The sequence below is a fragment of the Hyperolius riggenbachi genome, chromosome 10, assembly GCF_040937935.1.
Source record: "Hyperolius riggenbachi isolate aHypRig1 chromosome 10, aHypRig1.pri, whole genome shotgun sequence".
Classification (NCBI taxonomy): domain Eukaryota; kingdom Metazoa; phylum Chordata; class Amphibia; order Anura; family Hyperoliidae; genus Hyperolius; species Hyperolius riggenbachi.
Window position 1 is genome coordinate 155,559,290 of NC_090655.1, and position 21,215 is coordinate 155,580,504.

Sequence of the window (21,215 nt, forward strand, 5' to 3'; positions counted from 1 at the left end):
TCTGACTGGTATATAAAACAGTGTGCAGTCACACAGATGCAGTGAAAGGTATGCAGTGACTAGTTGTAACAAACGGAGAGGCAGCTGCGGTGAACAGCGCTACCACCGCAGCTGCCTCCAGCTCCCTGCCTAGCAATTTATCCGTGCCTCGGGCGTCTAGCACGCCGAGGACGGATCTGTCAGCCGCACATAGGGTTGCATTGTCGCATGCGCGGGCGCACAGACAGGACCTTTATGAGGGGAGGAGGCGCGTCAGCTGACCGGCCTGTCGGCTGACGTCAGAGGAGACGCTCACCGCTCCTCATTGGCTGATAGGAGGGGGCATGGCGGAGGGGTCTCCTCTGCTTCATAAGCCTAGCTGAATCACTCGCAACTTGTCTGCTGTTGCGAATACTTGGTGTTAGCGCTCAGACCTTAGATAGTTCCGGTGTGCTTTGATCCGGGAGGGAACCGGGGATTTCACACAAGATAGGAATTGTTTGATATCCTTAAAGATTATTCATTACTGTGTTATTATCTGTGCATGACTCTGGCTCGTTCTGACTACTCTTCTGCTCAGTGATTCTGTACCTTTGCCCATCTGATCTTGCTGCCGACTCTGCCTGTTTAAACCTTCCTGTCTCTGCCTTCCGATTTTGTACTGCATCTGTCTGTCTGTTGCCAACCCGATCAGTCTGACCACTCTACTCTCACCAGAGGGCCCTTGACTCTGGTGAGGGGCTCTGTACTGTTAGTACCCACCAGCTCCTCTGGTGATGTATAGCTAAACCTATCAGTACTACTGTTGCACCAATCACTATATTGCTATTTGCTGTCACATCAGCTTTCTGATATACCTGTATTATAGGTGATTCTGCAGATCACCATATAATCAGGTATATATCTGCATTATAGGTGATACTGCAGATCACCTAATAATCAGAATTCTGTTTCTTGCTGACACAAATCGTTACACTAGTATAATACAATGTGCAGTCACACAGATGCAGTGAAAGGTATGCACTGACTGCTGGTATAATACAATGTGCAGTCACACAGATGCAGTGAAAGGTATGCACTGACTGATATTATAATACAACGTGCAGTCACAGAGAGCAGTGAAATGTATGCACTGACTGCTGGTATAATACAATGTGCAGTCACACAAATGCAGTGAAAGGTATGCACTGACTGTGCTGGCACAGTATAGCAATTAGCAAGGGCCAGCTGCGACAGACAGGCCTGTATTTGACGTGTCAGTGGCACACACACACACACACAAGAACATTCACTCTCAAAAGTGCTTTTTTTTTTTTTTTGCTTTTACAGCAACAAATATCAGCAAGGAGCAAGCTAACAAGACCTAATTAACCATTTTAGGACCGCAGTGATTGAGATCTACGCCCTGTTTTGGTGGGCTCCTGGCTGGCAGGGCGTAGATCTCAATCACTGTCCACAGCGCGCATCCGCCGTTTCCGCCGCTACCCGCCAATCGCGCCGCTCAAACCCGACGATTCTCGCTGCATCTCACAGGCTCTGCCTGTCTCTATGACGGCAGAGTCCTGTGAGCCGGTCAGGAGCCGATTTCATTGGCTTCTGGCCCTGTCTTTCAATGTAAGCCGTTCCCATTGGCTTACATTGAAAAACAGGGTCAGGAGCCAATGAAAGTGGCTCACATGACTCTGCCGTCATAGAGACGGTAGAGTCTATGTCCTGAGGGTCTCGGCGAGCGGCGATGACGGCGGTTGCGGCGGGTATGTGCGGCGATTCGTCGGGATTTCGTCGGGATTGGACCAGCGGTCTCTGGTCTTTAAGTGCCCAGTGACCGCTGGTCCTTAAACGGTTAATGTTTCCCCTATCTCTCCAGCAACCTCTCCCTTCTCTTACTAAGCAGGCAGCAGACAGAAAATGGCAGACGCAGCAGTGTTTTTATAGAGGGGTCCAGGACGGAGTGCCACCTTGTTGGCTGCCATGTGTCTGCTGACTGTGCTGTAGAGGGTCAAAGTTTAGCCCAATAATGTGGTATAGGGGGCTGGTCGAACTCGCTAATTGTTCGCGGTTCGCCGCGAACAAGTTTGCCGGCTAACCGTTTGGGCCATCTCTAATTATGCTTAACACCAATCCCATCGAAATTCATCCACAACTACCTTCTTAAAAATTATCAACATATTTGTTATTCAAAATGTTAGGATTAAAAACAGAGGTTTTTTTTAGGTTGGTGTGTTGATAAATAGGGGGGCGACTGGCTAGTACGCAATGGAGCGGTTTGCTGTAAAAAGTTTTTTTTTATATTAATCTTCCTAATATCTCTATTCAAATCTATATAGGTCCATGGGCGTCCGCAGAAAATTTTCCAGGGGGGGGGGGGGGGGCAAAAAGGGGGGGGGTGAGAAGGGGAGAAAAAAAAGAGGAGAGTAAATTTGGGGTGGTGTTGTGAGGCGCGCTAAGCGCACCAAAAAGTGGGGTTACGTCAAGCAGCGCGCTTAGCGCGCCGCGCCGAAGAATGGGTGTGCTCATGAACCAAAATGTGGGTGTGGTCATGGGTGGAGACAAGTTTACATGAACTAAGCAATGGTGGGACATTAGATTAGGACAGTGGTGGCAAACCTTTTGGAGGTCGAGTGTCCAAACTGCAAAGTCACTTTACTATCACAAAGTGCCAACAGCAATTTAACCTAAATATAAACGTTTTAAGTCATACATGAACTTTATGGAAAATCCAAGTTTAAAATAAACTGTGAAGATAAAAAATTTCATCCTTCCTACTCCTGAAGATGTATTCATTTTTTTAGAACCTCCCAGTTTCATTTTCTGTTTTAAAAAGCAGAAAAAGTAGGTTTAATGCTATTGTCTCATATGATGATGATTCAGCTTTTTCCATAGTCTCGCAGTTAGCAATCATGTGACCCCAACAAGACAAATTCAGCAATCATGAGCCCCCCCCCCCCCATCAAGACAAATTCAGCAATCATGAGGCCCCCAACATGACCAACTCAGCAATCATGAGGCCCCCAACATGACCAACTCAGCAATCATGAGGCCCCCAACAAGACAAATTCAGCAATCATGAGGCCCCCAACAAGACAAATTCAGCAATCTTGAGGCCCCCAACAAATCATGAGGCCCCCAACAAGACAAATTCAGCAGTCATGAGGCACATAAATAGACAGCATTTCACATAAATAGGCAGAATGCCCCCTTAATATGGTAGCATAATACCATAATAACACTCAATCTGACAGCAGTGGTTCCCCAAAAATAGGTAGCCCCAGGTCTATAGGTGTCCCCAGAATAGGTGGCCAGCGGAATAGATGTCCTCAGAACTGGTAGCCAGGGGTAGAGATGTCCCCAGAACAGGTAGGCAGGGGTATATGTGCCCAGTATATGTAGCCAGAGGTATATGTGCCCAGTATATGTAGTCAGGGGTATATGTGCCCAGTATATGTAGTCAGGGGTATATGTGCCCAGTATATGTAGTCAGGGGTATATGTGCCCAGTATATGTAGTCAGGGGTATATGTGCCCAGTATATGTAGGCAGGGGTATATGTCCCCAGTATATATAGCCAGGGGTATATGTCCCCAGTATATGTAGCCAGGGGTATATGTCCTCAGTATATGTAGTCAGGGGTATATGTGCCCAGTATATGTAGCCAGGGGTATATGTCCCCAGTATATGTAGCCAGAGGTATAGATGACCCCAGTATATGTAGTCAGGGGTATATGTGCCCAGTATATGTAGGCAGGGGTATATGTCCCCAGAGTAAGTAGCCAGGTGTATATGTCCCAGTATATGTAGGCAGGGGTATATGTGCCCAGTATATGTAGGCAGGGGTATATGTGCCCAGTATATTTAGTCAAGGCTATATGTGCCCAGTATATGTAGTCAAGGGTATATGTGCCCAGTATATGTAGTCAAGGGTATATGTGTCCAGTATATGTAGCCAGAGGTATATGTGCCCAGTATCTGTAGGCAGGGGTATATGTGCGTGCCCGGTATATATATTCAGGGGTATATGTGCCCAGTATATGTAGTCAGGTGTATATGTACCAGTATATGTAGGCAGGTGTATATGTCCCAGTATATGTAGGCAGGTGTATATGTCCCCAGTATATGTAGGCAGGTGTATATGTCCCCAGTATATGTAGGCAGGTGTATATGTCCCAGTATGCAGGTGTATATGTCCCAGTATGCAGGTGTATTTGCCCCAGTATATGTAGGCAGGTGTATATGTCCCAGTTTATGTAGGCAGGGGTATATATCCCAGTATACATAGCCAGGGGTATATGTGCCCAGTATATGTAGTCAGGGGTATATGTGCCCAGTATATGTAGGCAGGGGTATATGTGCCAGTATATGTAGGCAGGGGTATATGTGCCCAATATATGTAGGCAGGGGTATATGTGCCAGTATATGTAGGCAGGGGTATATGTGCCCAGTATATGTAGGCAGGGGTATATATGCCCAGTATATATAGCCAGGGGTATATGTGCCCAGTATATGTAGTCAGGGGTATATGTGCCCAGTATATGTAGGCAGGGGTATATGTGCCAGTATATGTAGGCAGGGGTATATGTGCCCAGTATATGTAGGCAGGGGTATATGTGCCCAGTATATGTAGGCAGGGGTATATGTGCCCAGTATATGTAGGCAGGGGTATATGTGCCCAGTATATGTAGGCAGGGGTATATGTGCCCAGTATATGTAGTCAGGGGGATATGTACCCAGTATATGTAGTCAGGTGTATATGTACCAGTATATGTAGGCAGGTGTATATGTCCCAGTATATGTAGGCAGGTGTATATGTCCCAGTATATTTAGGCAGGTGTATATGTCCCAGTATATGTAGGCAGGGGTATATATCCCAGTATATGTAGGCAGGGGTATATGTGCCCAGTATATGTAGGCAGGGGTATATGTGCCCAGTATATGTAGGCAGGGGTATATGTCCCCAGAGTAAGTAGCCAGGTGTATATGTGCCCAGTATATGTAGGCAGGGGTATATGTGCCCAGTATATGTAGGCAGGGGTATATGTGCCCAGTATATGTAGGCAGGGGTATATGTGCCCAGTATATGTAGGCATGGGTATATGTGCCCAGTATATGTAGTCAGGGGTATATGTGCCCAGTATATGTAGGCAGGGGTATATGTCCCCAGAATAAGTAGCCAGGTGTATATGTCCCAGTATATGTAGGCAGGGGTATATGTCCCCAGAATAAGTAGCCAGGTGTGTATGTCCCAGTATATGTAGGCAGGGGTATATGTCCCCAGAATAAGTAGCCAGGTGTATATGTCCCAGTATATGTAGGCAGGGGTATATGTCCCCAGAATAAGTAGCCAGGTGTGCCCCAGCAGGAGGGGAGCAGAGCAGAGAAGAGGGAAAGCTATGTGCGGACAGCGGGGAAGGGCGGGCGTCCCCCCCCTTCCCTCACCTTAGGGGGCTTTCCCTCCCTCGCTCTCCCCTCCGGAGTCCGGAACGGAGTGTGCAGCGGCTGGGCAGCGGGCGGAACTTAATTCATCTTGTCGCTGGCGCTGGATGGATTAGCCGCTACTCTGGTCTGGTCCAGACCAGAGTGCGGCACCAGAACTTCCGGCGCAGGAGCTTTCCCTCTTCTCTGCGCTGCTCCCCTCCTGCTGGCTGCACGGGCATGCGGCCGGGGGGGGGGGGGGGGCAGCGGGCGGCCAGGGTCGGGCAGATGCCCGGTTTTGCCATATGTGCGGACGCCCATGTATAGGTCTGAAATTTATCCACTTGGGTATCGGGGATAAACTTAAGACCCCTATCCAAAATATTTTTGTTGCCTTTTGTCAAAGTAACATTCCCCACCTCAAAGATGTCCTCAAATTTAGCTGTTACTCTCTCAGTCTTTTCTGATCTGGAGTGTAATTTCCTTCCTTCCCTTCTTCCTCGTCATCTCAGTATCTTTTTCTTACCCACGCCTCTCCGTGTGCCTGGTGTAAGTTGTACATGGGTTTGGGTATCTGGGGTGGTTTCGGGTGTGGTTTGTAACAGAGTGTTGGTCCTATTGGTCTCTTGGGATGTACAGGGGGAGCTTGATGTGTTCTCCATGGGGAAGGTCGATACCGTGAGCCACTCTGAAATGGGGTCCGGGGTTCCAAAGGGGCAAATCTATTTACATAGGAAGGGGGGGGGGGATCATAATATGGCACAGGTTTGTATGTCCTATATGGTTTATAATATGGTTGGTATGGTCTATGGGATGGATGTTAAGGAGGATTCCTTGGAGGTGGGTGGTTGGGGTGGTGTGGAGATAGGGGGTTTATCATCTTGTTGGGGGGGGGGGGGGTCTCTTGGTTTTGATGGATTGGGTTTCTTAGGTTTTTGCTATTTATACATATTTTTGGATCTACAATCTATTTTATCTCGCTTACATTTCTTACATTTTGTCTCCTGAATGGCTTTCTCACCTGCAACCATCACCTTTTAACAAGCTTTGGATAGCCTAGAATAGTTATCCAAAGCCTTCAAGGGGATCATCTGTTCCTTAATGAGGTGAATACTATGACTAACAGACTTGAGTTTGGCAGATTTGCGGGAAATCAGGATTTCCATGGCTTTAATAGAGCAACCTTACAAAAATTCCATCCATTCCGGGTCGTCCCCCTCCTTCCTGATGTCCTCACTATGTTGGAGTTGCCACCTCAGGCTAATTGGGACGACACAATCTGACTTATTTTGCTCAAAAGTATAAACTTCCCATTTTAAATTAAGTTCCTTTATTAGCATATTCTGTAAATTAGAAAAAGTGCTCTCCAAATCATTATTAACAACAGGATACTTACAAATAAAAGTATTATCTACATCAATAACATGATTCCATTTATATTCAAATATATCCATTGTGCAGCTCACTAAACAAGGACCTATGGAAGCAATTATAAAAAACAGAGCAGTGGCGCACCAATAGACAAAGAAGCAGCCTGGGTTGAAACTCAGGCCCAGTGCACACCAAAACCGCTAGCAGATCGTCAAAACGCTAGCGGTTTTGGGAGCAGAAAGACGATATTTGCCTGGTGCACACCGAGCAGATTTTGTATGTGATCTGTCGGCCGCATCCGCATCAGCAACCGCGTGGCTAATGTATCTCTATGGGTTGGTGCACACCGGCAGTTAGAGGTTTTAAGCAAACCGCAAACGTGCAGCAAGAGGCACGTTTGCGGCTTGCTAAAAACCTCAAACCGCCGGTGTGCACCAGCCCATAGAGATACATTAGCCACGCGGATTTTCAAGCGGATGCGGCCGGCGGATCCACCCAGTGTGCATTGGGCCTCAGGGCCAGTCCTCAAGCCCTATCGTGGAAGTCAGTAGTAAGTAGAGATGGCCCGAACTTCAGATTTTGGGCTCGTGAACTGCAAACGCAAACTTCCGAAAAAGTTTGTGCTCACGCAAACTGGGGTGAACCGCCATAGACTTCAATGGGCAGGTGAATTTTAAAGCATACAGGGACTATTTCTGGCCACAAAAGTGATGGAAAAGTTGTTTCAAGGGGTCTAACACCTGGAGGGGGGCATGCTGGAGTGGGATACATGCCGAAAGCCCCTTGGAAAATTACGTATTTGACGCAAAGTAGGGTTATAAATTCCTAAAGGGCAGAAATGACATTGCATTGCTAAACTGAAGGCATAAAATGCTTTAAAACATCTTGTGTGTGTATAAATGAATCAGGTAGTGTAAGTAGTGTACCGCTTCACACTGACAGGCCAAACTCACTGTTTAACCTCCTTAGCGGTATGGACGAGCTCAGCTCGTCCATTACCGCCGGAGAGTGCCGCTCAGGCCCTGCTGGGCCGATTTTGTTCAAGTAAAAAGGTGCACACGCAGCCGGCACTTTGCCAGCTGCGTGTGCTACCTGATCACCGCCGCAGCGGCAAAAGAGGGTCCCCCCAGCCACCCGAGCCCAGCGCAGCCGGAACAAACAGTTCCAGCCAGCGCTAAGGGCTGGATCGGAGGCGGCTGACGTCCATGACGTCACTCCGCTCGTCGCCATGGCGACAAGGAAAGCGAAACAAGGAAGGCCGCTCATTGCGGCCTTCCTTGTTACTTCTGATCGTCGGAGGCGATCAGAAGTACGCATCGGGAGCGCCCTCTAGTGGGCTTTCACGCAGCCAACTTTCAGTTGGCTGCATGTAATAGTTTTTTTTTTTTTTATAAAAAAAAAAAACCCTCCCGCAGCCGCCCTGGCAATCTTAATTGAACGCCAGGGAGGTTAATACACCGCAAACAGCGGTTTGTGTAAAGATGGCCGTGCTGGTGCGCTTTTGGTGAGAGTGCAGTCGATGGCAGTTTACCAGCCCATATGGTCGGGCTGAGGTAGCTCAAAGACAGAAAAACAGTGATTGTTCAGCTGATTGAATTTAGTCGGTCCACAATGAAGCACCAACCTTATTATCTTGGGTGTGCCCCCAACACACTCATGTAGGCCATTGCTTCATTGTGATAGCAAGCCTCTTCACCGCGACAAGGTAATGATCACGAAGGGGAATTCACACATGTACATGCATTTTGCTTTGTTGTTGCAGCCAAAAAAATGAGGCATGTACACACACCAGAAAAAAATTTTTTTTTTTGGTAACGGCCACTGCAGCGGCCTTAAAAATTCAGGAATCCACCTGGAGTCCTGGACCCTGTTGGTGGTGGCGGAGAAGGCAGTCAAGCGGCCCGCAGGCAGAGATGCTGGGTGGGGACTAAGTCTTCGGGCAGGCAGTAGCCCTCTGGGATCTCATTCATTTTAATAAAGGTGAGGCACTGCACAGTTTTTTTTTACCTAGACGACTTCTCGTCACTGACCATGCCTCCTGCTGCGCTGACAAGTCCTTTCTGACAGGACGCTTGAAGCGGGGCAAGTCAGAAGTTGGATGGCAAATTGTGAACGCTCTGGCCACAGGTCAAGCCTGCGCACACAGTAGTCCAGTGGTTCATCGCTGCTCAGAGTATTTATATCCGCACTTAAGGCCAGGTAGGAGGATGGATCTGGAAGGGCTGAGGCGAGGCGTTGGACTAAAGAAAGTTTGTATGTCCAACATTATCAGATCACTAGAGCATCCTGTCCTTGCCTGCATGGGAGTAGGAGCAGGAGGATTACTGGCACCTTTTTTCCATTGTGCTGTGACATCACCCTTAAACGCACTGTAAAGCATACTGTAAAGCACACTTGACAAATTGTTGTGCAAGTGCTGCATCCTTTCAGCCTTCTGGTAATTTGGTAACATCTCCGCCACTTTGTGCTTATACCGAGGGTCTAGTAGCGTTGCCACCCAGTACAGGTCATTCCCCATTGAGCCTTTTTATATGGGGGTCCCTCAACAGGCTGGACAGCATGAAAGACCCCATCTGCACAAGGTTGGATGTCGATCTACTAGTTATCTCCTCTTTCTCTTCCTCAGTGATGTCAGGGAAGTTCTCCTCCACCCCCCAGCCACAAAGAATACCACGGGAATGGTGAGCAGCACAAGCCCCCTGTGATGCCTGCTGCGGTTGTTCTTCCACCTCCTCCCCAAAGCCACCTTTCTCCTCTGACTCCTCTTCCCCAGATGACCCCTTCTCCTCCTCCGTGTTGTCGACAAATCTGGTTCTGCTGATGATGGTTCCCACTCTTCATACTCTTGCTTGATCCACCACTCTATGCATGGCACGCTCCAGGAAGAAAGCGTATGGAATCAGGTCGCTGATGGCACCTTCACTGCGACTCACCAGGTTTGTCACCTCCTCAAACGGACGCATGAGCCTTTAGGCATTACCATGAGTGTCCAGTACCTCATCAAGAAAATCCCCAGCTCCCCAGAGCCTGCCCTAGCACCGTACCTGTACAGATACTCGTCGTCGGCTTTGTCCTGTTGTAGCAGGTGGTCAAACATGAGGAGCGTTGAACTCCAGCGAGTCGGGCTATCGAAAATCAAGCGCCTCACTGGCAAGTTCTTTTTCCGCTGAATATCAGAGAAGCGTGCCATGGCTGTGTAGCACTAGCAATGCCTGAAATGCCCACACACCTTCCTGGACTGCTTCAGGACCTCCTGTAAGCCTGGGAACTTGCATACAAAATGGATTATAAGATTCAGCACATGTGCCATGCAGGGCACATGTGTCAACTGCCCAAACTCAAAGTCGACAAGAGATTGCTTCCATTGTCACACACCACGCTGCCAATCTCCATTTGGTTCGGGGTCAGCCACTGATCCACCTGTTTGTTCAGAGTGGCCAGGAGTGCTGGTCTGGTGTGACTCTCGGCTTTGAGGCAAGACCCGTCCAAGATGGCGTGACACCGTCGTACCTGGCATGCAGAATCGGCCCTGGGGAGCTTGGGGTGTGCAGTTGGAGAGGAGAGTGCAGCAGTAGAATAGCACTCAGCCGAGGAGGAGGATGACCGCAATGAGGATGTAGGAGGAGGAGTAGGAGGAGGAGAGGAGGTGGTAGCAGGCCTGCCTGCAAGCCATGGAGGTGTCACCACCAAGTCCGCTGCACAGCCACGTACTCCATGCTTGCCAGCGGTCACCAGGTTTACCAATGTGCCGTATAAGTAATATACCTGCCCTGACTGTGCTTTGCAGACCAGGCATCTGTGGTCAGATGGACCCTTGACCCAACGCTGAGATGACACACACCACTTGCCTTTCAACATCACGGTACAGTTTGGGTATCGCCTTTTTGGAAAAATAATTGCGGCCTGGTATCTTCCACTGCAGTGTCCAAATCGCCACAAATTTTCAAAAGGCCTCAGAGTCCATCAGCTTGTACGTAACAGCTGTTCAGCCAAGCCAGCTGTCAGACACCGGGCAAGGGGGTGACTGGCAGACATTGGCTTCTTCCACTCAAATATTTCCTTAACGGACACCTGCCTGCAGTGGGAAGAGGAGCAGGAACTGCTCAAGGAGAGAGGCGGAGTGGAGGAGGGTGGCTGTGAAGGTGCAAGGACAGCAGAGGATAAAGCGGCTGAAGATGCTGCACCTGCAGTTGGAAGAGGAGGCGGTGGGTGGCTTTGCATTTGTGTGCTGCTTTTCCTCATGTGCTCATCCTATTGATGTTTGTGCTTAAAGATCAAGTGCCTTCGTAAGGCACTTGTCCCTATGTGGGTGTTGCTTTTTCCACAACTTAATATTTGGTGGCAGATAGTACAAATGGCATCACTGTAATCTGAGGCAGAGACACAAAAATGTCCACACTGGTGAGCTCCGGGATGACAGCATTTTGGTAGTGGCGGCAGCAGCTGGCATTGAAGGGCGTGTTGGCTGGCTGTCCCACAGCTTCGCTTGTATCAGACACTTCCAAAACTGCACCAACAAAAGGTACTTCATCATCCTCACACCTTACATCCATAGTGACGCCTAACTGTGAGACATATGAGGTGGTGTAACATCCTTAATGCCTTTATCTATTAACAATAATGGTTGTGAATCAGTAAATTCATAACAGCAATGTTTGAATAACTCCTTCGACATCTCAAGTGGAGCAGCTGTGGTGCTAGTAGTAGCGGTGGTGGCTGTCGGCTGAGTGTTAAGTAGTTGTGGGGTGCCCAAATCAGAGCAGGAGGATGTCACTGTTCCATTTGGAAGCTGAGGAAGATAAGGTATTCTGTGTTAAATAGTCAATCTATGCAGTGTCACCTACAAAGACAGCTATGCTTTAGTAAGTTTAATCACAAATGCAGTGAAAAGATATGCAATGGTAATACAGAGTGTGGGTCTGGCACAGTACAGCAACTAGGCCGAGCCCAGCTGTGACACGGCTGTATCTATGGCTGTTTGTGGTCACACACACAAAAGAAAAAAAGATCAGAAGAATATTAGCTCTCAAAAGAGCTTTGGTGGCATGCTATAGCATGCTGTGCTATAGGGAGGCGGGGGTCCGTGGTTGAGTGCATGCTGATTGGCTGCCATGTGTCTGCTGACTGTGATGTGGAGGGTCAAAGTTTAGCCTAATGACGAGGTATAGGAGGCGGGTCGAACATGCTATGTGTCCGCTACCCGCCGCGGCCAGCGGATATTCGCGTGAACTACCCACTGGGTGAACCGTTCGGGCCATCTCTACAATTAAACAATGCTCAGTTGGTACTAAGGGCTCATTTAAATACAGCACGCTGTCAGTCGCACTTATGGAAACGTGATCGCAAGGACAGCAGACAGTGCATAGACTGCACTGTCTGCTGTTTCCATTCATGCGCTGTGATTCACTTTCGAATCACAGCGCATGGTTGCCACATTTCAGGGTGATTGCTCCAGCGATTAGAGATGGCCGGCGAACGGTTTCCGGCGAACTTCTGTGATTTTCGTTCACCCGATAACATTATGGCGGTTCGATTCACCTCCCATAGTGCATCATTAGGGTCAACTTTGACCCTCTACATCAGTCAGCAGGCACATTGTAGCCAATTAGGTTACACTCCCTCCCCGGAGCCCTACCCCCCCCCCCCCCCCCCCTATAAAAGGCAGGCAGCGTCAGGCATTGGACTCACTCGTGTGCCTGCAGTAATTAGAGAAGGGATAGCTGCAGCAGACTCTCATAGGGAAAGCTTAGTTAGGCTCTTATAGACGTGTTAGCTTGCTCCTTGCTGATTCTTATTGCTAAAAAAGCACCCCTCAACAGCTCCTCTTTTAAGAGCTAATCTTGTTCTTGTGTTCTATTTTTTTTTTTTTTTGTGTGTGTGGGGTCCACTTGCATTATATACAGCCCTGTCAGTCAGTCGCAGCTGGCCTTTGGCCCCTTGGTGGTATAATTACTACTGTGCCAGGTGCACATTGTAATACCCATCACTGCATATACCTACCTGTTGTTCACAGTGCACTCAACTACCTACATGATTGCACGCAGTGTGATATACCACTCCGTGCATACCTGTTAACTGCACCTGTGTAAATGACTGCACATTAGTCAAGTCAGTGCATACCTTTCACTTCATCCCCCCCAATATGGACAAAACAAAAGGCAGAGGCAGGCCACCCGGCAGGTATGTTCAAGGTCGCGCTGTCGTGATTTCGTGCGGCCCTCGACCAAAGTACAGTGTTCAGAAGACGGCACATGCCATCAACCCCCAATATTGTCAGGACATAGTTGACTATTTAACATAGAACACCTCATCTTTCTCAGCTTTCGCACAGAAGTGTGACAGATCTTCCTCCTCCTGCTCTGATTCTGGCACCCCACTTAAAACTCAGTCGGCCGCCACCACCAACATGTCATCACCCCAGGGCTGAGCGGTGTGGACATTTTTTTGTGTGTCTGCCTCAGATGAGAGCAATGTCATCTGTACTCTCTGCCACCGAAAATTGAGCCGTGGAAAGACCAAGTCCCGCGTAGGGACAACTACCTTACGAAGGCATATGATTGCAAAGCACAAACTGCAGTGGGATGACCACCTGAGGAAAAGCAGCACACAAAAGCAAATCCACACACCGCAGTGGAATATGGGGTCCGTTAAAAATGGCGCCAGTTATCGTAGTTAAAAAACGGCGCCCCATAGAGAACCATTATCACTAGTTATTTTTCGTTTTTGACAGCTAAAAAATGGCGCCGGCTTTAAAAACGATATTTATCGTTTATATTTATATTTGTATTGCTCCCAAACGATATTTATCGTTTTAACCCCTGCTTTGCTGCCGTTTGGAAAATATCTGCCCGCCGGCTTTAGTGTTTGATAGCAAAGCCCCCTTAAAAGCTAAAAACACAAAATTTGCAGGGAATGTTAAGAAGAATATTGTGAACAAGAGGAAAAAAAATCTTTCAAAAAGACCTTATAGTTTTTGAGAAAATCGATTTTGAATATTCTTCTTCTGACCGTGGGAAAATTAAACGCCCGCCGACTTTAGCGGTTAATAGCAAAGCCCCTTTAAATGCCAGAAACACCAAATGGGTAGGGAATGTTAAGAAAAATAGTGGGAACACGAAGAAAAAAAATTGTTCAAAAAGACCTTATAGTTTTTAAGAAAATCGATTTTAAATCTTCAAAGGAAATGTATCCATTTAAATCGCGTACTGGCATTTCGTGGAAACTTTTTCCGCCGACTTTAGCAGTTAATAGCAAAGTCCCCTTAAATCCTAGCAACACCAAATTTGCAGGATATGTTAAAAAGATACTGGGAAACAATATTTTTTTTAAAAAATTGAAAAATGTTATTTATTTTTTTTTAAATGACATTTTTTGGGTTATGTTCAGAGTGTGGGAAAAGTTTTGAAAAAAATGACGTGGGGTCCCCCCTCCCGAGCCTCTGTAACCCCTTGTCTCCCATGCAGGCTGGGATAGCCAGAATGCGGAGCCCCGGCCGACTGGGGCTTCGCACCCTGAGCTATACCAGCCCGCATGGTCCATGGTATGGGGGGCTTCGGGGGGGAGGGGCGGCCAAGCCTTCCCCTCCCCCCGGAGCCCTTGTCCAATCCATGGACAAGGGGCTCTTCCCCACCTCCGGTGCCCCAGGAGGAGGTGGGGGCGACGACTCCCTGGGGGGGGGGGGTTCATGGTGGCATCTGGGAGTCCCCTTTAAGAAGGGGAACCCAGATGCCTGCCCCCCCTCCCAGGCGAAATGAGTATAGGGGTGCAGGAGTACCCCTTACCCATTTCCATAAAGGGTTAAATGAAATAAAAACACAACCACGAGAAAAGTCCTTTAATGTTCTAAATTAACCAGAAATACTTACCTGTACCTTTAAGAAAAAAATCCCACGTCAATTAGGTCCCACGACAGTATCCTCTATCTTGCGACCTTCTGTTACATGTTGATTGAAGATCTCCGCCGCCCCGACGCCACACACGCCGCCTCCGCCACCGCACTGCTCTTAGCTATACTTAGTATAGCTAAGAGCAAAAAGCATCTTTAAATTTTAGCTCCAATGGTCCCCATTGGTTCCTTAACAGACCAATGGGGATCAGGAGGATCCCCATTGGTCGATAAGGAACCAATGGGGAGCCTTGGAGCCAAAATTTAAAGATGCTTTTTGTTCTCAGCTATACTTAGTATAGCTGAGAGTTGCGTCTATGCATCTATATAGACGCATTAGCGCTAGCTGCCGCTGCCCTCCCTGCCTCTACCCACCTGTCACCCTCACCCATGCTGGCACCCATGGGTGCATTGGGTGCCAGCATGGGTGAGGGTGACAGGTGGGGGGAGGCAGGGAGGGCAGCGGCAGCTAGCGCTAATGCGTCTGTATAGACGCATAGACGCAACTCTCAGCTATACTATATATAGCTGAGAGCAGTGCGGCTGAGGCGGCGTGTGTGGCGTCGGGGCGGCGGAGATCTTCAATCAACATGTATCAGAAGATCGCAAGATAGAGGATACTGTCGTGGGACCTGATTGGCGTGAGATTTTTTTCTTAAAGGTACAGGTAAGTATTTCTGGTTAATTTAGAACATTAAAGGACTTTTCTCGTTGTTGCGTTTTTATTTCATTTAACCCTTTATGGAAATGGGTAAGGGGTACTCCTGCACCCCTATACTCATTTTACCTGGGAGGGGGGGTGGGCATCTGGGGGACCCCTTTTTAAAGGGGACTCCCAGATGCCACCATGAACCCCCCCCCCCAGGAAATCGCGGCCTCCACCTCCACCGCCCATCGGAGGTGGAGAAGAGCCCCTTGTCCATGGATTGGACAAGGGGCTCCGGGGGGGAGGCTTGGCCGCCCCTCCCCCCGGAGCCCCCCCATACCATGGACCATGCGGGCTGGTATAGCTCAGGGTGCGAAGCCCCAGTCTGCTGGGGCTCCACATTCTGGCTATCCCAGCCTGCATGGGGACAAGGGGTTACAGAGGCTCGGGAGGGGGGATCCCACGTCGTTTTTTTTTTGAATTTGCTATAAAAAAAAATTTTAATGTTCAGAGTTTGGGAAATAAATTTAAAAAAAAACGACGTGGGGTCCCCCCTCCCGAGCCTCTGTAACCCCTTGTCCCCCATGCAGGCTGGGATAGCCAGAATGCGGAGCCCCGGCCGACTGGGGCTTCGCACCCTGAGCTATACCAGCCCGCATGGTCCATGGTATTGGGGGGGCTCCGGGGGGAGGGGCGGCCAAGCCTCCCCCCCGGAGCCCCTTGTCCAATCCATGGACAAGGGGCTCTTCTCCACCTCCGATGGGCGGTGGAGGTGGAGGCCGCGATTTCCTGGGGGGGGTTCATGGTGGCATCTGGGAGTCCCCTTTAAAAAGGGGTCCCCCAGATGCCCACCCCCCCTCCCAGGAGAAATGAGTATAGGGGTGCAGGAGTACCCCTTACGCATTTCCATAAAGGGTTAAATGAAATAAAAACACAACCACGAGAAAAGTCCTTTAATGTTCTAAATTAACCAGAAATACTTACCTGTACCTTTAAGAAAAAAATCCCACGCCAATCAGGTCCCACGACAGTATCCTCCATCTTGCGATCTTCTGATACATCTTGATTGAAGATCTCCGCCGCCCCGACGCCACACACGCCGCCTCCGCCGCACTGCTCTCAGCTATACTTAGTATAGCTGAGAGTTGCGTCTATGCGTTTATACAGACGCATTAGCGCTAGCTGCCGCTGCCCTCCCTGCCTCCCCCCACCTGTCACCCTCACCCATGCTGGCACCCAATGCACCCATGGGTGCCAGCATGGGTGAGGGTGACAGGTGGGGAGAGGCAGGGAGGGCAGCGGCAGCTAGCGCTAATGCGTCTATATAGATGCATAGACGCAACTCTCAGCTATACTAAGTATAGCTGAGAACAAAAAGCATCTTTAAATTTTGGCTCCAAGGCTCCCCATTGGTTCCTTATCGACCAATGGGGATCCTCCTGATCCCCATTGGTCTGTTAAGGAACCAATGGGGACCATTGGAGCTAAAATTTAAAGATGCTTTTTGCTCTTAGCTATACTAAATATAGCTAAGAGCAGTGCGGTGGCGGAGGCGGCGTGTGTGGCGTCGGGGCGGCGGAGATCTTCAATCAACATGTAACTGAAGGTCGCAAGATAGAGGATACTGTTGTGGGACCTAATTGACGTGGGATTTTTTTTCTTAAAGGTACAGGTAAGTATTTCTGGTTAATTTAGAACATTAAAGGACTTTTCTCGTGGTTGTGTTTTTATTTCATTTAACCCTTTATGGAAATGGGTAAGGGGTACTCCTGCACCCCTATACTCATTTCTCCTGGGAGGGGGGGCAGGCATCTGGGTTCCCCTTCTTAAAGGGGACTCCCAGATGCCATGAACCCCCCCCCCCCAGGGAGTCGTCGCCCCCACCTCCTCCTGGGGCACCGGAGGTGGGGAAGAGCCCCTTGTCCATGGATTGGACAAGGGCTCCGGGGGGGAGGGGAAGGCTTGGCCGCCCCTCCCCCCCGAAGCCCCCCCATACCATGGACCATGCGGGCTGGTATAGCTCAGGGTGCGAAGCCCCAGTCGGCCGGGGCTCCGCATTCTGGCTATCCCAGCCTGCATGGGAGACAAGGGGTTACAGAGGCTCGGGAGGGGGGACCCCACGTCATTTTTTTCAAAACTTTTCCCACACTCTGAACATAACCCAAAAAATGTCATTTAAAAAAAAATAAATAACATTTTTCAATTTTTTAAAAAAAATATTGTTTCCCAGTATCTTTTTAACATATCCTGCAAATTTGGTGTTGCTAGGATTTAAGGGGACTTTGCTATTAACTGCTAAAGTCGGCGGAAAAAGTTTCCACGAAATGTCAGTACGCGATTTAAATGGATACATTTCCTTTGAAGATTTAAAATCGATTTTCTCAAAAACTATAAGGTCTTTTTGAACAATTTTTTTTCTTCGTGTTCCCACTATTTTTCTTAACATTCCCTACCCATTTGGTGTTTCTGGCATTTAAAGGGGCTTTGCTATTAACCGCTAAAGTCGGCGGGCGTTTAATTTTCCCACGGTCAAAAGAAGAATATTCAAAATCGATTTTCTCAAAAACTATAAGGTCTTTTTGAAAGATTTTTTTTCCTCTTGTTCACAATTTTCTTCTTAACATTCCCTGCAAATTTGGTGGTTTTACCTTTTAAGGGGGCTTTGCTATTAAACATTAAAGCCGGCGGGCAGATATTTTCCAAACAGCAGCAAAGCAGGGGTTAAAACGATAAATATCGTTCAGGCAGGAGAAAAAAAAAAAGTTTTAAAACGATAATTTTCGTTTTTAAAGGTCTGCACTATTTTAACCTTTAAAACGATAAATATCGTTTTAAACATATATCGGGCAGAAGGGGGCGCCATTATTTTGCCGGCGCCATTTTTCACTGGACGCGTGGAATATATGTAATTATTTCTCAAAAAAGGCGATACCCAAACTGTACCGTGATGTTGAAGGGCAAGTAGTGTCATCTCTGGCACACAGCGTTGGGTCAAAGGTCCATCTGACCATGTGGTCTGTAAAGCACGGTCAGGTCTGCCTGAAGACTAAGTCAGTCCCACACACAGCATCTGTGCCTGCACGCCATGTGACTGCCTGCCCCAAGACTAAGTCGTTCCCCACACAGCACCTCTGCCCGCAGGCCACTTCACTGCCTTCTCTGCCACCACCAACAGGGTCCAGGACTCCAGGCGGATTCCTACATTTTTAAGGCCGCCATACTACTTTTTCTGGTGCATGTATATGCCTGCCTAATTTTTCTGGCTGCGCTGCAGCTGCAACAACAAAACAAAAAGGCATGTACATGTGCCAATTCCACTTTGTGATCATTGCCTTGCTGCGGTGAAGGGGCTTGCGTATCACAATGAAGCAATGACCAATATGAGTGTCTCGGGGGGGGGGGGGGGGGGGGGAACCCAAGATAATTGCTTCATTGTGGAGGACCAAATTTGATGGGCTTGAAAACCACCAAGGCCTGCACTCTCGCCATGGTGTGCACCAGTCCAGCACGGTCGTCACTACACAAACAGCTGTTTGTGGTGGGTTACACAGCGAGTTTGGTCTGTCAGTGTGAAGCAGTACTCTAATTACACTCCCTGATTGATGTATACACATGCAAGACGTTTTAAAGCACTTTAGGCTTGCTATTTAGCATTCAATGTGATTTCTACCCTTAAAACGCTGCTTTGCATCAAATCCAGATTTTTCCCCGGGACTTTTGGCGTCTATCCCACTCCACCATGCCCCACTCCAGGTGTTAGACCCCTTGAAACATCTTTTCCATCACTTTTTTTTGGCCAGCATTTAAGTGTTTCTAGTTTTCAAAGTTCGCCTCCCCATTGAACCGCACTTTTGCAGAGGTTCGCAAACCGAAAATCGGAGGTTCGGGCCATCTCTATCAGTGATCCCATTCAGTATAATGAATGGAATTGCAAGCTCCGTTATCCCGGTAATAATGTACAACGCAGAGCCATGCGGCGCTGCGTTACATGGGAACAAGCCCTAAGGGGCTCAAGTGTGCTAAACATATGTCCCTCAAACCGTTCTACTACTATCAATAAATACATTTGCACACAAGAAAAATATAGATTCTGGCTAGGGCTGCAGTGAAAGGGCCTCTAGATTGTGTTTTTACCCAGGCCAAAAGGTCTCATTCCCCCCTTCCCCCCCTGGCAGTTATGTTGACAGAATATATAAATAAGGCAGCGCTGCGCCTACACCAGTGGCTGCAAACTCTGTATAAGGATCCCAAACCTTGATTTAAAAACAATAAATTGATAACAGAATGCGCTACTATGGATAGGTAGATGCTAAATAAATATTTATTGATAATTGATTAAAATCAACCAAAAGTTGATGGAGGGCTTTGAAGCACCTCTGATGATGGTGCTAATAGCAAAAAGTGGCAAAAGATAAAGCAATATATTGCTGTGTTGAGTAAATTGTAGCGGACACAATATATGTACATATATTAAAAATAAAAGATAAAAAGGTAAAAATTAGAATAAAACATCAATTGAAATAAGTGCACTTGCTGAAGTAGCATAACAGTTCCAAAGCAAAGGATAGCTCATAAAAGTGCCGATTCATATAGAGGCCCGGACACAGATCAATCTTGGTGGCCACAGAACACACTTGTATGATGAGGTGTATTAAAACCCTCGGAAGTGAGGTGGTATGTAGTAGATCCCTCGGTGGATGATAATGAAATTCCTGTTATGGCAAGATGGAGTGAACACAATTGCATAAGTAAGTGATAGATTCGGTGTCACCCGTCTTGTGCTTCTAAACAGTGCTGCATTAATCTTGGCGGGAGCCGCTAGATCTCACCCGCCCCGGCCGGCGGCAAGGTGAGAGAGACTGGACGGAAGGATCACGTAGGGCAAGTGTGCCCGGCTCCCTTTGTAGGTTGTGGGTGTCCAGATGGTAACAGCCTAACGCTGGAGAAACTTCCGTATTCAGGCTTGTTGGATGCAGCCGCGTAACTCCAGCTCACCTCCTTCCCCTCTGAATGTGACGTCACAGAGGCAGCCTACGCTGATGTTTCGGGAGGAACGCCCCCCTTTCTCAAAGCTCGGCTGCTAGAGGAATCTGAGGCTGGCTTTATGAAGCCTTTGCAGCACTGCTGATTTTATTCAAAGGCATACAGATCCAAATCTTTATTGAGTCCATGTGGAATGAGGGAGTTAAGATTAAAAATTCACATTGTCTCGCGCCGAGACATTTCTAATAAATAATCTCCACCTCTCCATGACTTCTTGACCTGTTCTAACGCACAAAATTTGGTTCCCTTAAAGGAGCACCCATGCTCGGTCTTATAGTGTGCTGAAAGCGGGTGTTTTTTGCATCCTTTTTTTATATTGGTACAATGTTCACTGAGTCTTTCTTTAAGGGGGCGTTTGGTCCTTCCCACATAATATTTTAAACATGGACAGATCAGCACATAAATTACCCCCTTGGAGTCACAGTTAGTAATATCTTTAATACTAAATGATTCTTTGCTTGATGTGGATGTAATTTCATGTATCCTTTCTAGTGGGGAACTAGATTCTCGGCAAGCTCTACAAAAACCACATCTTTTAAAATATCCATTGTGTTTACCTCTTGTCTGTATTTTGACAGTGTTCTGTGGCCACCAAGATTGATCTGTGTCCGGGCCTCTATACGGATCGGCACTTTTATGAGCTATCCTTTGGAACTGTTATCCTACTTCAACAAGTGCACTTATTTCAATTGATGTTTTATTCTCATTTTTACCTTTTTTTCTTTTATTTTTAATATATGTACATATATTGTGTCCGCTACAATTTACTCAACACAGCAATATATTGCTTTATCTTTTGCCACTTTTTGCTATTAGCACCATCATCAGAGGTGCTTCAAAGCCCTCCATCAACTTTTGATTTTAATCAATTATCAATAAATAT